The following is a 17649-nucleotide window of genomic DNA, read 5'->3' on the forward strand; positions in this document are numbered from 1 at the left end:
ACCAGCGGGTCATGATCGCTCTCTGGGCGTTCCGTAACTAACATATCAACAACTGCAAACCACTGCCTCACATCGACCAAAATATAGTCGATACGACTACTGTGTCTGCCGTTGTTGAACGTATGCCTGCCCTTCCTATCTGACTTGACCCTTCCGTTAACAGCTCTTAGACCCATATCCAGGCATAGCCCCTTGATATAGGTGGCTGAGCTCGACCACTTAGCAATCGGAGGTATCTCGAGTTGGGGAATACCCCAGGATAGATCCTCATCCTCGGTGAGCGGGCCGTCCTCAATACCCAAAGGCTCAAAACAAGTATTAAAATCCCCCATCACAATCTTGTGGCCATCGATCGTTGTTCCTGATAGAATGTCATCCAACAGGAGGAGGGTCGGAGAAACCCTTCCTCCCTGGAGGCCCCTGACATAAATATTAACCAACAGGATGTTTGTACCTTGGTTGGATTTTATCTTTAAGGCAATTATGTCTGGACTATCAATTGTCACTTCTTCAACTCTTACACCCGCGCTTTGGCGGACCCAAATTGTAAGACCTCCAACAGGACGCCCTTTCTGGCCTCTAATTGCTGGCTTGCTAAAGTTCAGATACCCCACCTGAAATATCGGTGTGATAGCCCAAGTTTCCTGGAATGCAATTATATTGCCCTGATCTATGAAGTCCCTCCAATCAGGAATACACTGGCTGGACTCCAGACCGGCTATATTCCAGGATATATACCTTGAAAACATATCAACAGGCTCAGCTAAAGCAGAGGGTGAGTCCGTACTAAAATTGGGTAATGCAGACAATGTACCAACAGGGGTAGTGTCAGGATTATTACTTTGATCTGTGGCAATAGTCTTCCAACTTATATCTTCTATGTGGGGAGATTTCAATAAAGTTAAATTAACTAATTCTTCTCTACCGATGAGTCAATCATTCTCATCTAGGCAGGATAACGGCCCATATCTCCCGGCAGTAATCAAGGGTTCAATGCTTTCTGGTGCGAACCAACCCCTGGGAGGGTTAATGACATTTTTGTTAATCTGGGAAGGCACCTTCACCTCGGGATACACCGTAGGATAAAAATCTAGTAGTTCCCACGTGACTATTGGTCCATCTGCAAGTTGCGGGCACCAGCCTCTCAAAAATGGGACCACATTAATACTCCTGAAATTAACTATTACCAGATCACCTGGGATATCTTTAATCATGTGGCCAAGCCAACCCACCCTTCTCACATTTAAGATTTTACCATCAATGGTAGGGGGGAGAGGTCTATTCTTAGTAAGCCAGAAGGCTACTTTGTTTTTTAAATCATTGTAACCTTCTTTTTTACCTGAACTAAGTTCTGGGACTCCTGACAATATACATACAAATGGAGCGGCCTCCGGTGGGAGATCAATCCTAACATTATAATTATTATTGTGCTCTCTTGCTTCCTTATGGACTCGAGTTGGTTGAGGCCTACCCTCTAGGGACCCTCGAATCACTTCGGGTTCCCTAGGTATAGTGGGCTCCGCCTCCAAACTTGTTTCGTTACATGGGGCTTTATGTCTTAAACTATAATTACTGAAAAACATGTCTGCTAAAATGTTGTTCCTAGAATACATAATTCTGTGAAACCAAACGCGCAAAATAAATATATTCAATGTGAGTACAGACTAAGGTGGTCATTCCGACCTAGGCGGGCGGCGGTTGCCGCCCGCCCGTCGGAATCCGCCTGAATACCGCCCCGCGGTCAATTGACCGCGAGGGGTATTCTGACTTTCCCGCTGGGCCGGCGGGCGATCTGATTCAGATCGCCCGCCGGCCCAGCGTGAAAGCGCCTTCCACAAGGAAACCGGCTCGGAATCGAGCCGGCGGAGTGGAAGGCGTGCGACGGGTGCAGCAGCACCCGTCGCGCTTTTCAGTGTCTGCATCGCAGACACTGAAAAGCCTAGTTGGGCCCTGTTAGGGGGCCCCTGCCGTGCCCATGCCATGGGCATGGGCACGGCAGGGGCCCCCAGGGGCCCCGCGACCCCCCCTACCGCCATCCTGTTCATGGCGGCTTTCCCGCCATGAACAGGATGGCGGTAGGGGGGGTCAGAATCCCCTCGGCGGCGCAGCGAGCTGCGCCGCCTTGGAGGATTCTAAGGGTCAGTGGAAAACCGGCGGGAGACCGCCGGTTTTCCCGGGCCGCGGTCAGAATGACCAAGGGAGCACCGCCGGCCTGTCGGCGGTGCTCCCGCCCCCGTTGGCCCTGGCGGTAGGGAACCGCCAGGGTCAGAATGAGGGCCTAAATATCCAAACACAGCAGGATTTGATTTGTTTTATCATTGTAACTTAAAAGAAAAAGCATTGATTGTCAAAAATATAAGCCTTTGAAGGCTTACAGACCTGAGACATGAAGTATTTACATACAGCGGCTTCTGCCCCTCAATCCTGCACTCAAACCCCGCCCCCATTTAACACTGGTGAAATAATAAAGGATATGCTGCTTTAAATCCCATACCTATCCCAAAAGTGTAGGTTCTTAGATCATTTCAGTATTTGTTTACTTCAAGTTCATCTCTAGTGCAATATCACATCCCCCCCAAAAAAGTTGCTCTTCCAGGCAGGATTTTTTTTTTTTTTTAAGGGAAAAAAGGACATCCCAACTGCAAGAAAAACATTTTTAATGTGATTTAGTTTAGGACTCTTCCAAATTTCAGGCCTTACTTGATCACATGTAGGGCAGTGGGGCAACATGTATTTAGCACATTCATCCTTAGAAGCGTTCGCTGGAAAATGGTATATCACTTACTTATCCCTAATAGACCAATCCAATTTCAGTTAATACATTTAAACTTAATTCAAAGCTAACCATTATTACTTAAATGCAACAGGTGAACACTGTGTAAGGCGACGGACATCTCTTCAAGTCATGAGAACATCATTAGCTCCTATGTTTATTTTTTTGCTGTACCCAGTCACGTTACTGTTGTTTTTCTACTAATAAATGATAATTGTATGTTTCCTTCTCCATCAGGCCAACCATGATCTTTTTCCTCTTCATCTACTGGCTCACTCCGCTGTCTGGTACTGAACTCCGTCTTGTACTGCTCTTTCAATGTCTTGAATGCCAGCTGATTTTGAGCCTAACCGTCACGAATTTTCTTCTGGGTATCTTTTTTTAGTTGATTTTTAAGACATTCTGATATGTTACGGTTAATTATTCATACTTTTTGACACTTAAAAGAGTGTGCTACACTCAGACTTCTGGCGAGTTGCTGCAAAGGCAATGAACCAACTGTGCATCTCCTTGCAGAAAAATCTAGGAGTTCGGTGCCTGACATACAGTCGAATTAGCACTTCCTCCTCTTCCTGTGTGCCACCCTTGCCAAGTGTTCCCTTGTTCTTGCTGAGGTCCTGAAAGGGCGCTTGTTGAGTGTACTTCTCCTGACACAGTGCATTAAGTCGGTGTTGCTTCTCGTGTATCTGTTGGTGTGTGAGTGTTTGTACATCCCTTTCCTATGCTTTTCTTCCATCAAGCTGCAGAACTCCCGGTATTTTCCCAGACTGATGTTACATTGTATTGTTCAGCCTGTAACATTTACCGGTAATGGTAGTTTCTGAAAAGCCAATCCTTTCCAGTCTTTTGAGTTGTTCGGGTTGGATACACATTTCTTCTGGTGTGTGGGTGGTGGTGGTGAGCTTTGGCCCACATCTGGTGCTCACAATGTGTGTTTTTCTGAGAGAACGTATTGACTAGACCGTGATGTGTCATAGCACAGAAAGAGTGACCTCAGCAGCTATCTCTTATTCCAACTCCACTTTTCAGTCAATAACAGCGCTACTAAGATGATCTGCATGGTTCGAACAATGCCAGCATTCATGTCATCAGGAACCTTGTCAGTGTGAAAGTCGTTCCACTCCTTCAAATTTCAAAAGTTATGAATGCGATGCACCCAGATGGGTAACTCTGTGTTCACAAAAAAGTGATTCAACCTGAGAATCATCACTGTCATTGAACCTGCTAATGCACTAACATCTGTAAGTGGCAAAAAATAAAGTGATACGTCATTAGCGATGAGACCCACCCACCATCCAAGCACTCAGCCCTGCACAATATCGGACCGGCCTACTTCAACCACCGTCTGTCGTTCTACACCCCGCCAGACAACTCTGATCTTCTCAACTTGCCCTCGCCTCCACCGCTAGAATCAGGAAGAGCTCAGTAGGAGGAAGATCCTTCTCCCACCTCGCAGTGCAGACCTGGAACATGCTTCCAATCCACCTCAGGCAGGCCCCCTCACTGAATCAGTTCAAGAAGGACCTCAAGACCTGGCTCTTCGACTGATCAGCATTCCTACAACAGCGCTTGAGACCCCATGGGTGATAAGCAGAGCTTACATATTGCTAATTGATTGATTGTATTGAGTCTTGCACTAACTTGTGTAGGCTAGCTATTCACTCACGCAAAAATCCATGCACCCACTGACACTCTCCTGTTTGTGTCCTCAATCACGCAGTCATCTGTTCTATAGATTCGCAATTCTACCACGCACTCACCTCTTCACTCATCTGTCCACGAGCTCATTCTACCAGTCACCCATTTACACAATGATGTAGTTGCCTGTTTTATACAATCCTCTATGCCATTTATACTGCTCTAATAAGTGCTAAAGCCAAGCAGTGTAACTTTGCAGGTTAACGGTTGTCCATTTACAGACCAGGGAAGGATGAACAATTCCATACCGTTCTAGGGTAATTTGCGGAAAGAAAGCACTACTGTTAGGCCTTGTTGCTCAAATATTAATGAATCGGCATAAGCTTTAATATAACGAACGGCTCCCTAAACAGACATCATAAATCAAACAGCTATCAAGGAATATAAATTAAACAAGCTTTTAAACTAAGTCCCAGATTGGCATTTGCTAATCAGACACATCTCCTTCCCTGAATGTTGTCTGCACACAGTGCCCTTCCCTGCGTGCTTCGCTTTCAGAGCGCACATGGCTGCCAACTCCGACCTCTTGCAGGGCTCGTCCCGCTGCGGGCTCTGTCAAATCGCCACGTTCAATCCGCCTGCTGCGTGCTACAGCCGTGCGACCTTAGCGATTGCTCGGAGCGTTCCTGTGGCCGTCTGCCCGGGTGCCCTCCAGCGTGCCAGTCCTTGACGGTAACCTCATGACACATCAAGTCTGGTAGAGCAGCCCCTCTCTAAAAGGAGGCTTCGCACACAGCCGCCGTGAATGCCAAGTTGGCCAGTGGATCAGTCAGCGCGCGTCAGAGGGCCCGGCGCGGCGGGAGCCTCCGGTGGGCTGAAGCAAGCAGGCATTAGTTGATGCTATCAAGATGCCATTTGTAGCACAGAAGAGCTGAAGATGCCATGGGAATGGATTGATAAGAAATGTTAAAATGTAAGTCTCACATCGCGTTGCCAAGTGCTTAAAGTATAAAATAACATGGGTTATGCTGCCTACTAGTGACTGGTGATACGACAACGCAGGGTTCATGGCATTTTTTTCTACGTGTATTATTTCTGTTTCGATGGTATAACGGATCAATGGGTTCATATTCCTACAACTATCAGAATGTACAAACAGCCAAGTATTTCAGCTCCTGGGTAAATGATGTGGACAGGAAATAATCCCGCAAAGTTAAATGCCTGATGACACAATTTAACACACAATTAAAAACACAACACGAAGGGCGAATTTAGAAGCGCTTCCATCATAATGCGTTGTAAATAGAAGTAAGGCCGACATTTTATATTATATTTTTAGGTCTTCCTAATAACTAAAAAGATCAGCATTTAAAAACCCTGAGTGTATACTTTCAAAGGATCTTCGACCCAGCCATAAAAAATATGATCTTCAAGTACAAATTACCTGCTTCTGCAAATAAAGTGCTTTATCCTGGGCTTCCTCTGGGTGTATTCCCTTCCAGTTTCTCGCTTCATGGTATCTAATCCCTTGTTATTCAAGAGTAAACCTAGGTATAGGCTTACTGTCGTTGTATATTTGCATTATAATGTATTAAATCTATGACATCCGATGAAGCTTTTCCCAATCAACCCTATAGCCTTCCTAATTAGTTTATCACCATAAACTCCACATACCTTCTGAATTCAGCATAAGCTTCCCCCAAAGCAACTATCAATCATACAATTGCAAATAGGTACACAATTAGTGTTGGCAATATTTTAACAGGGCTTAACAAACATTACCTCTATTGCTGCACAAAGAGGGTCCTAACTGCAATTCGGCTGCCTACTATTGTAATCTGCGAGATTCCATGTAAGAAAATACCTGTCTACACACTTTAATACATTAAGATAACAATACACCTATAACAAAGATTGTCAGAGAACATATATTTTATCCCCAAAGTTTGCCAGAGTAGCTTTCTAACACTAAACTCCTTGCTCCCTAGAGTAATCTGCGAGATTCCATGTACCACAATAACTTTAGAAAGGCTTTAACACAGTATATTAAAAATCAACCCTTAAATGCCTACTGACTTTAAAATATATGATGCATCATGAATACGCCGGACCTACCGTCTTTGTCAAAACTTTTCATAATAAACATTTCAGGCATATAGCCTGAACTTGGCTCATTACCATCACTAACTCAGTCTGCAGAAGTTGTCAATGGAATTACTGTTAGTAGCAGCATGTGTTAGTTTTGGTTTGAACAAAGAAGGTGAAGAAACTCACCAAGTCTTTGTGATAAGCATGGATATAAACGACAGAAACATCCATTTGATCCGAAGTTACTCACTAGCACTAACACAGACAATTACAAACAAGCTGCTGGGCTCTGAAAATCAAAAATCTAAATCAAAGATTGCCAAGGCTGAAAATTCTTCATAAATAGATACTGGCACACCAGCCCTGATAATTGAGTGGAATAAGTATATGGCAGAAGTGTAGACAAGGTCAAATAAAATGCTTTCACTGAAAGCGAGAAAGCCAATGTCTGAAGTGGGGTGGGCCATTGCCTTGTGTTTTATGCTATGGTGGGAGGAAGTACAATTCAACTGACACTTCAAGAGACCACCAGATGAAGAGGGCCCATATATCTACAGGTATATATGTTTGTGCCACAGCAGTGGAAATAAATGTGGTGTAATAAAACAGTGTATTAAATGGAACGGTACTAATAAAACACCATGGATACATTTATTACCATCAAGCAAAGGTTAAATTCAAGTTTATTACCACACTGCAGTAAAATTGACATTATAAAAACACCTTTACTGCCTTACCGATTGATTGTAACAATTACATTATAGATGGACACAACTGTCCTAATAGAGGATCTCCAAAGAGATTTCACATTGCTACATTGAGTTGAATTGAATTGAATACTTATAAAGCACACTACCACTCCCAAAGGAGCAGCTTGACACTAAACGGAAGGCTAAACAACTCACACATGTACAAGATCAGAAACCTAAGAAGCACCTTCTTCAGAGGATGAGAGAGTAACAATTTATTGGGGATTGCAAAGATCCTTTTCTTTAACTGCTTTCTGAAGGTTGCTTCAGAATCAATACATTTTAATGAACTGGCAAGATGATTCCAGGCCTTGGTGCCTAGTACTGCAAAGGATTTACCTCCTCTAGTTATTAATCTAAAGGGGTCTGACTTGAGCAGATTTGCGTGTGCAGATCACAGAGATCTATTTGTAGTGTAGTGAGTGAACCTAGCTGATAAATATCTCAGACCTGTAGCTTTATCAGCTTTAAAAGTCAGCAGGAGAGTCTTAAGCAGCACCCTCCTATGTACTGGCAGCCAATGTAAGACCTTGAGGGCCTCCGAAGCAGAAGATCATCTGGGAAGTTTTAGGACCAATCTGGTGGCTGCAAGCTGAATAATATGGAGTTTTTGAACCGTCTGTTTAGAGGATCCAGCATACAGAATGTTACAGTAGTCCAGTCCGGAAGTTATAATTTTGCAGGCCACAGTCTTTCTGGCTGCCAGTGGAAGAAGATCAAATAATTTTCTCAGTGATTTATTAAGTTAAAACACGTGCTAGCCACTGTAAGGGCCTGAAGACAGAAAGACAGGAAGGAGTCAGATTGTACTCCCAAATTTCTGGCACCTCCATGGTGGAAGGAGAAGGGGGGAGCTGATTCCAGCCACCATTTGGAAGGGGCAAAAAAGTTGGACTTGACGAACGACATGATCGCCATGTTTTTTGTATTACATTTCAGATAGTTGGCTTGCATCCACTCGATGACTGCAGTGAGTCAATTTTTAAAATTCAGCTATGACCAAACCGATGGTTTGTCCAGCGATAGGATCAGCCGAGTATCATGCGATTAAGAAATAGTGTTTATACCAAAGGAGGGAATCAAAGAAGTCAGTGGGGACATGTTGATGTTAAATGACACCGGGCTCAACGATGAGCATTGTGGGACACCTGAGATTACTATTTCACCAGAAGAAAAGAGCCCCAGTGTGACTACTTGTCTCTGATCTGCAAGAGACGATTTTATTGAGGAGAGTGCAGATCCAGAAATTCCGCACTCTTTGATCCTGTGGAGAAGGATGTCACAGGAGATGGTATCAAATGCTGAGGATAAGTCTACCAAAATCAACACTGCATTGTTCCCTGCATCGAGTGTCAATTTCTATGTATCGGCTACTTGTAACACAGCAGATTCAGTGGAGTGATTTGGGTAGAAACCTGACTGTCATGGATTGAACAGATTTGTTTTGGACAACTTAATAGGCCCCACTAACAGCTTTTCTTTGAGGAGTTTTACAACTGCCAGCTTCCACTCCGCTGTGGCTAATAAGTTGTTCAAGATCTCTTTCATCACAGGGTTGACTATATCCACAACCCTATGAAAAATCCCACGGGGGCAGGGGTCATTTGGAGATCCCGATTTACAGGAAAAGATGGCCTGATGGGATTGGACTAGCGTAATTTCTTGAAAGGCTGACAAAGTATCGGACCCTGCGTTCACAGAATTGTTTATGATCCTATATATATCGTGGATGTCTGAGTTATAAAGCCTCGTTGGATAGCTCAAAGGTTTTCCACAAATGAAGAGGAAATCTGATTGCATAACATTTGGGAGGGTGGGATCACCCTTGACAGTGCATTAGGTTCAAGAAAAGACTTGGAGATCTTGAAAATTACCTTTTGATCAGATTGAGCTTCCGCAATTTGAGGGGAAAGCAGTCTCAGCTGGTGACTGGGAAAAGTGGTGTGGCGGGGAAAATAAAAAATACATTTAAAAAAAAAACTTGCCTTAACCTCACCTCTGCTCTGCTGCTCTCCGCCGCACTCCAGGCACCCAGCCTGCCCTGCGGCCAATCATGACGCTGCTCAAAGCAGCTTTATAGTTGATTGGATGGAGCACCCTGGCTCGACGCTCCAACGCAGACTGGGAGCCTGGGCTTGCTCTATCCAACCCGGCAACACAGTGCCAGGTTGGAGCGAGCCCTTGTGCACGTGTGTTTGGCTGGCCCGGGACAGCCGCCAAACATACATGCGCACTGAGGGGAGTGCACAGAGCACTCTCCTCAGTGCTCGTCACCCGCATGGCCCCACCCCTTTAAAAAGCATGTTTATTTTTAAAGGTTTGCAGCTCCTGCGGCTGACAGGGAGGGGGGTGACGCTCTTTCGCCATAGCAGAGGAGCTGTCCCTGGTGGAAAGGTAAGCTTTTTTTGCAGCCTTAATCAGCTTATAATAGATTTTTACTGGCATTTTAAAGAGGAGCAGGTCCTCCAGGTTACAGGCCTTTGCCACTTTCATTCCCGTTGCTTGCAACGCAAGTGTTGTGCAACTAAGGCGTGATTAAACCAAGGAGCTGATTAAATAACCCAACACTGTCAGTGATTTTTCCCTGCACGACAGGGATAGAATTAGATAAGGAGATCGGTAGTCTAGAATTAGCTAACAGCTTACCCCAACTATGTGTTTTAGGACGGTCCGAGACTGAATGGGGCGTTGGAAAAATTGCCTTGCTCCAGCCTGATTTTGAAGGGGATAAGCATATGGCAGACCAGGACTACCGAATAGGAGCTTCAACTATCAAGTTGATGTTGTCAGAGCATACACTGTGAAGGGAATGACCTGCCATGTGTGTAGGTGCTACAACAAGTTAATGCAACCCAATGGTGCTTAAAGTGTCAATAAAATTGACTACTTCAGGGTCATTAATATGCTCTAGGAGGAGTCTAAAACCTCCCAAGATTATAAAGTGGCATAACAAGCAAGAAAGGAGCTAAGGCTTAGCTCAAGGAATCCATGAAAGCAGAACGTTTGCCTGGAGGTCGATAAATTAAGCCCCCTGCAAAGGTCTGGGGGTGCTGCAATCTTGAAGCAAAACCCCAAACTTTCAGCCCCCTTTAAAGAGACTAAGTCAAACGTTTCACCAATCCACCTCCAAGTAATCCAGGTCTATCCTGCCTGATAATAGTGTAACCAGGAGGTAGGGCAAGGGCTATGACAGGGTAACACCACTCTTTAAGCAATGATACAGTGATAAACAAAAAGTCCAGCTGCAAGTCTGTAATCAGGTCTTGAACTTCATGAGCATGTTTACTGACAGAGCAAGCATTAATGAGGCCACCCAACAGAGAGGTCAGATGAGCACATAAAGTAAAAACAAAGTGACCAGCAAGCGAGGAAGAGGAATTGGTATACTGAAAGTGTAGTTATTTCATTAAGCCAGTCTGAATGAATGTATTTGTAATTAGAAGTATGCAATTTAAGAGTATGTCGTTTGTACCCACTCATGCAGTCAGGCAAGCACTTACACACCCAGTTACACTCCCACAAAAACACTTGTATATGGTATTTATAAAGCGCATTCCGGTCGTGGCATCGAAGCGCTAAAGTGAAAACAATAAGGGGGTCATTACAACATCGGCGGTCTTTTAAAAAAACCGCTGAGGCCGCGGGAGACAGAATACCGCCATTGCCGGCGGTATTTCTGTCTCCCTATTATGACATTTCCACTGGGCCAGCGGACGGTAACAGTGTTACCGTCCCCTGGCCCAGCGGAAATGTCACATCAACATTGCAGCCGGCTCGTAATAGAGCCGGCGGCAATGCTGATGTGCAGCGGGTGCAGTAGCACCCGTCGCGCATTTCACTGCCCGAAATTCGGGCAGTGAAATGCGCAACAGGGCTATGTCTGAGGGCCCCTGCACTACCCATGCCAAGTGCATGGGCAGTGCAGGGGCCCCCAGGGGCACCCAAAGTCCCCTTACCGCCGGCCTTTCCATGGCGGTGTGCACCGCCATGGACAGGCCGGCGGTCGGGGACTCATAATCCCCAGGGCAGCGGTGCATGCACCACTGCCCTGGGGATTATGACCGCCAGGCGGAATCCTGGCGGCAAAGTGGAGGGGCCGGCGGTATGGCCGTGGCTTTTCTGCCACGGTCATAATTGCTGGCGGAACACCGCCAGCCTGTTGGCGGTGTTACCGCCAACATACCGCCGGCCGCCAGGGTCGTAATGACCCCCTAAGTGTCAAGAAGCAAGAGGAGGGCAAGAAAAAAGAAAATTACAGAGGAAAAAGCCAGGTTTTTACCAACATCCTGAAGATCAGAAAATGATGCTCCTTCCTAATGTCCAGAGGAAGCGAGTTCCAGTGCTTAGCCGCAGCAACAGTGAAAGCCTTATCTCCCCATCTAGCTCTACGAGTACGACAAACTTGAATCAGATAAGCTTCTTGTGATCTAAATTGCCGACTCGGCCTGTACCAGTGTAATCTCGAAGCTAAATAGTCAGCTGTGCCTCCATGTACAGACTTTAAAGTTAGACATAGGGGGTCATTCTGACCCCCGCCGGCGGCAGATGCCGCCGGCCTGGCGGGAACCGCCAAAAGACCGTACCGCGGTCAAAAGACCGCGGCGGTCATTCTGAGTTTCCCGCTGGGCTGGCGGGCGACCGCCAGAAGGCCGCCCGCCCGCCCAGCGGGAAACCCCCTTCCACGAGGATGCCGGCTCCGAATGGAGCCGGCGGAGTGGAAGGGGTGCGACGGGTGCAGTTGCACCCGTCGCGATTTTCAGTGTCTGCCACGCAGACACTGAAAATCTATGTGGGGCTCTGTTAGGGGGCCCCACGACACCCGTTCCCGCCAGCCAGGTTCTGGCGGTGGAAACCGCCAGAACCAGGCTGGCGGGAAGGGGGTCGAAATCCCAAGCAGCGCCGCCGTGGAGGATTCCCAGGGGCAGCGGGAAACCGGCGGGACACCGCCGGTTTCCCGTTTCTGACCGCGGCTGTACCGCCACGGTCAGAATGCCCATGGAAGCACCGCCAGCCTGTTGGCGGTGCTTCCGCGGTCGTTGGCCCTGGCGGTGTCAGAATGACCCCCATAGAGTTTTAAATATAAGCCGCTTAGCGACCGGAAGCCAATGCATTAATTTCAAGCTTTGGCTGACAGAGGCCGAGCAAGGGAGATCTAAAATCAAGTGGGCCGCATTATTTTGAATCAGCTGAAGCTTTCTAAGTGAAGATTTATCCAGATCAAGCAGCAAAGAGTTGCAGTAATCAAGTCTAGACATTACTAAAGCCAGGATGACCGCAACTCTCTCCTCCATCTGCAAATAGGGGACGATTTTGTTTCAATGTTTTTAAAATTAGAAAACTTGGTTTGACAATGGAGTTCACTTGGGGCTTAAAGCAAAGCCAATTGTCAAAGATGACTCCAGATTTCTGGTGGCAGTAATAGAAGTAGGAAGCTCACCACACTCCGGAGGCCACCATCGAGAGATCCACAGCTCTTTACTAGAGCCGAACAGCAACATTTCTGTTTTGTCACCATTTAACTTTAGCCAGTTCTGACCCATCCAGAGATTAATCTCTCGCATACAATTGCAGAACCGGTCTGCCACTTCCTCCCAATTTTTTCTAGAAACAGGGATGATCAGTTGGGTATCATCAGCATATGAAGTGGGCATAAAACCATACGAACTGATCAGTTTGGCTAAAGGGGCAACATAGAGATTGAACAAGGTGGGGCTAAGAGCAGAGCCTTATGGAACACCACATGTCAAACGAAACATCGGGGCCCTTACATTGGCCCAGTTCACCGTAATTGGTCTATCACCTAAAAAAGATTCCAAAATCCTAAATGCTGAATCTCTAATCCCTGATTAATAGAGCCGAGATACCATAATCTGAGGCGAGATGGTATCAAATGCAACACATAAATCCAGTAGGACTAGAACTGCTCCCTGCCCCTCATCCACCAGCCTATGTATAGTGTCTGAAGTGGTACTGAGTGCCGGTTCGGTACTGTGGGCCTTTCTGAACCCATGTTGAGTTATGTAGAAAACTGGCTAACTCTTTATTATTATGTTTCTCGAAGATCTTAGCCTGAATAGGGAGTAAAGAAATAGCCTGTATGTTGCTCAAATCATGTGATGCTCGGTCCGGTTTGTACCCACCACTCATATTGCTGTACAGTCACTGACTCACTCAGAAACACACCAATAAAAGCATTCACACATGCATTTATTCGCCTGTACATCCACTTACATAGTAAGTGGACCCAGACAGGCACTATCACACCCCCTCACACACCTATAGAGCCATTCATATACCTAGGACTCAGACAGTAAGGTACACACACTTGCACACTCATACACCCAGTTATACTCTTAGTCACCCAACCATATAGCCACTCAAATATCTATTTATAAAACCAAACAACAACTTACACACCCAGTCAGACAGCGACCGAGGCAATTCCATAATCACTCATACACCCACACAGCAATTATATATGCACCACTAACAGAGGAAATTACACACACAGTTAAACATCCAAACACTCACTAATATAGCCAGTTACCAATCCATATAGCCACTTACATACCCATTTACATACCCATTTAGACACCCATGCAGTTACTAACACAGCCACTCACATACCTGCACAGCTACTTATACACTCGTTGACACACCCACACAGGCATTGACACACTGACTCACTCATATATGCACCCAACCACTCACACACCCAGTCACCCACCTGTACAGCCACTCATATACCCATTTATACACCCATACTCAGACACTCACACAGCCCGTTACACACTGACATAACCACTTATGTAGCTACTTACTTGCTTATGGCATACAATCTAAAAGTAAGTAATGTAAAGTTAAATGTATTAAATATTTGCTTTTCAGATATCTACTTGTGTTGAAAGAGGAGGATTTACAATGCCGAGAAAGGCAGAGAAGAGAAAAAAAAACAGAAGAAAGGCAGAGAAGAGAAATAAACAGAAAAGAGTACTATCAGCTTAAAAGTGGGCATCAAAAAGGACATGATGGAGAGAAAGTGTTGGAGAGAAAGTGTTGGAAAAAAGCTGCTTGTAAGACAACTAAGGAGTTTCTTAAAACAGTATGTGGAAAAATGCGTAATGATGAAAAACCTTCAAATAAAAAGCGTGGTTTGAAATCAACTCATAAAGGAGAAGGAGTAAGTCACATTGAGAGAAATTTTATAAGAAAACACCTACTTTGATAATGAGGAAGAAACTATTTAAAGAAATATGAATGAGCATGTTCAAAAGTATAGTAATACCGAATTTGATAAGAAACATGAAGCAGTATAAGAGGAGAAGGTCAGCACTGAAGCAAAAACAACACATTGAGAGTGCAGTTGATAATAAAGCATTTGTCCTAAGGTGCAAACTATTTGTCCATAAAGAAAAGAATAAAAAAAGCCTTTTATTAAAAGTAATTTTTGCAAAAATTTCCAAGGAGAATGGAAGCATAAGTCTAGTACAAAGGCTTTGTTTAATGAAGAAAGCTACTTACAAGAGAACGCATAAGTGCATGCAGTTAAAACTACTGGACAATGGTATGAGGTAAAAGATGGTCCTCCCATTGCAAACGAGGAGATGGTTCCTAGAAATGTAGAGGAAGAGATAGGTGAAGAGATACAAAGAAGGTGTAGGCCTGCCTCTGCGTATAAATGGGACTGCAGTAGTATTTGGAGTGTTTGCCAGATTCATTTGATATATTAAGGCTTTTTCTACCTCAATTTCTGGATAGAAGTATGAAGCGGAAAACTGCAATGTTGCAAGCGTTAGGTCCATGAAGAGTAAGGAAATATTCAAATTTACAAGGATGCTCACTGGCATGCCTATCGCACCCAGTACAAAGGCCAAATTTGAAAAGTTGATGTATCCTTGAAAACTGAAGAGGAAAACAGAGAAAAGTGGCTAGAATTTGTAGTGTATTTATTTGTGGAGGATCATTTTGATCTGTTGGCACACCAGATTATGTGCTAGTACTGCTATGACAAATTAGAGGACAAAAAAGATTGCCAGAGCATGTTGGAGGTCGCTGAAATTCCAGAGGAACTTCAACATCTGAATGTTTATGAAGGAATACTCATATCATCTATACACCCTTTTCAAGCAATAGTTTGTATGGAACCAAAGACTTGCAACTGCCACCCACTCAGCTTCAGAAAGTGCTTAAAGGTAGTGTTGTGCATTTACCTTTAGATTTTAAATGCAATACTGAAACTGTGGTTGTAGAGAGGGATGTGGATGAACCACTTGTTACTCTAGAGAATGGTGTGCCCACGAAAAACAAAAAGATCTGGCAGCAACTAGTAGATGTAAATAAGTTGAAGAAAGCTGCAGCGTAGAAAAGTGCCACTGTTGGCATGGTTACCCCCCACTTTTTGCCTGATGTTGATGCCAACTTTGGTTGAAAGTGTGCTGGGATCCCGCTAATCAGGCCAGTGGTCTGACCGCCCTGGCGGTACGGGCAGCATTGTGGTGGCTTGGCTTCATGTAACCACACATGGTAAATTACAGTCTGTAGTCTGGACCGGATTGGCTGCACACAATATCAAAGGTTATTACTTTCCATCACCTTTTGATGCTGCCTGTGGAACATGACAGCAAACTGGATGATCAAAAGTTATCTAGTGAAGCTTGCCATGAAGTGTCAAGAGTTTTAAAAAAGTTGAAACACTTAATCATCAATGAGATGAGCATGGTCTCAAATTTAATGTTTGCCTTTGTACATTTGAGAATGCAAGAGGTTCTGAGAAAAGATTATGATATCCTATTGGGAAGAAAATATTTGATTGTTTTTGAGGATCTACTGTAGCTTACACCTGTGAAGGGTCAGCTTTTGTTCAAAACACTGCTCCATAATAAAGCCAGGAATTCTTTGGGAAGCACTGGAAATTTGAATATTTGGTTACATTTCGAATACAAAAACTGAATTAGGAATATGCGACGGGATATGGAAATAATTTGAATGATATTAGAGTAGGTGTTCATTCAAAAGAGGGAAGGCGAGTTCCAGAAAGTCTTCTTCTTAAAAACCTTAATCCAACAACAAAGACAGCGGCAGAACTAATGTGCAGTTTCATACAAGAACGTAAACATATTGTGTAACTAATGCCTACATTGGAGGAGTGTGCATCATTCAACAATGAGTTATTGGAGTTGGAGAAAGGAGACATGTTGCAAGCAAAGGCAATAGATAAAATGGAACATCACGTTGTCACTGAATTGCTAAATGAAAAGTTCTAAAAAAAAAGTTGATTAATTCGAAAAAATTGGTTTCATGAACTGCAGGATTGGAGTAATGTTCAAGTCAATGCAAAAACTCAAGGGTGATTTTGTGCAGAAACGTAAATGTTGATGTTATTAATTTTCCTAATTAGGAATGAGGTGGAATACCTTGTGATTAAATTTGATAAGATTGACAATGCAAAGGAGACCGGAAATTCTACTTTTTTTTTTTTTTTGCGAAAGATTTATATGTTCGACGGAAACAGCTGCCAGTTTCTCTAGCATATTCTATTACTATTCATAAATCACAAGGTTTAAGTTTAGATGTAGCATTTATTAATATTGCTAGTACAGTGTTTAAGTAAGGTATTTCATATATAGCTTTGTCTCAAGTTAGGACATTGCCTGGCTTGTATTTAGTTGCATTTGATGAGAGCAGAGTAAACACAGACTCAAGTTATGTTAAAGAATACAACCAATTAAGAAGTCTGTATGCCCCTCATTTAGGACAGTATCTAGTTTATGAGAAACCTTCCATCTATCCAAAGCAGAAAGTTGCACAGCAGTGTAGTGACGGTGTTGCAAAGAATGAAATGAAAGAAAAAAAAGGAAATTGTTAAGAAACAGAAAGTTGAAAATGAGGGAAATATTGTTGGTTGTCAATGGTCAAACCCCTCTGGTGTGAACAGCTATGCTAATGTTGTGGTAAATATATTGTTTGTATTGCCTCATGTTGTATATGCAATTCAACAGAAACAAAAGAAAGTATATACAGTTACTCACATACCCACACAAAGACACTCACACACAAACTCACACAGCCACACACCCTCTCAGGCACCCACTCACTAATTCACAAAGTGACTTTAATACCCACTCACAAACTCACACATGCACTCACAAACCCACTTATACATGCATACAGACATTTAGATCCCCACCATAGAGTCACTCACATTCCCATACAGTCACTCACACATATGCAAACACCTACTGACATAGACTCATACACCCATACAGATACTCACACACCAACTCACACAACACAAGCACACAGATACCCACTCACACACCCATGCAGCCACTCTCACACCCACACATAGACCTACAAGACATTCACACACCCACTCAGACAATCACATACCCCTTTTCACAC

At 44.2% G+C, this 17649-nt stretch overlaps 1 protein-coding gene across 2 annotated transcripts in view; it reads right to left on the reverse strand.

Moving 5' to 3' along the window:
* The window catches only part of ZFAT (zinc finger and AT-hook domain containing), a 645246-nt gene that overhangs the window by 348748 nt on the left and 278849 nt on the right, over positions 1-17649 (reverse strand). The window lies entirely within an intron of this gene.

The sequence above is a fragment of the Pleurodeles waltl genome, chromosome 2_2, assembly GCF_031143425.1.
Source record: "Pleurodeles waltl isolate 20211129_DDA chromosome 2_2, aPleWal1.hap1.20221129, whole genome shotgun sequence".
Lineage (NCBI taxonomy): Eukaryota > Metazoa > Chordata > Amphibia > Caudata > Salamandridae > Pleurodeles > Pleurodeles waltl.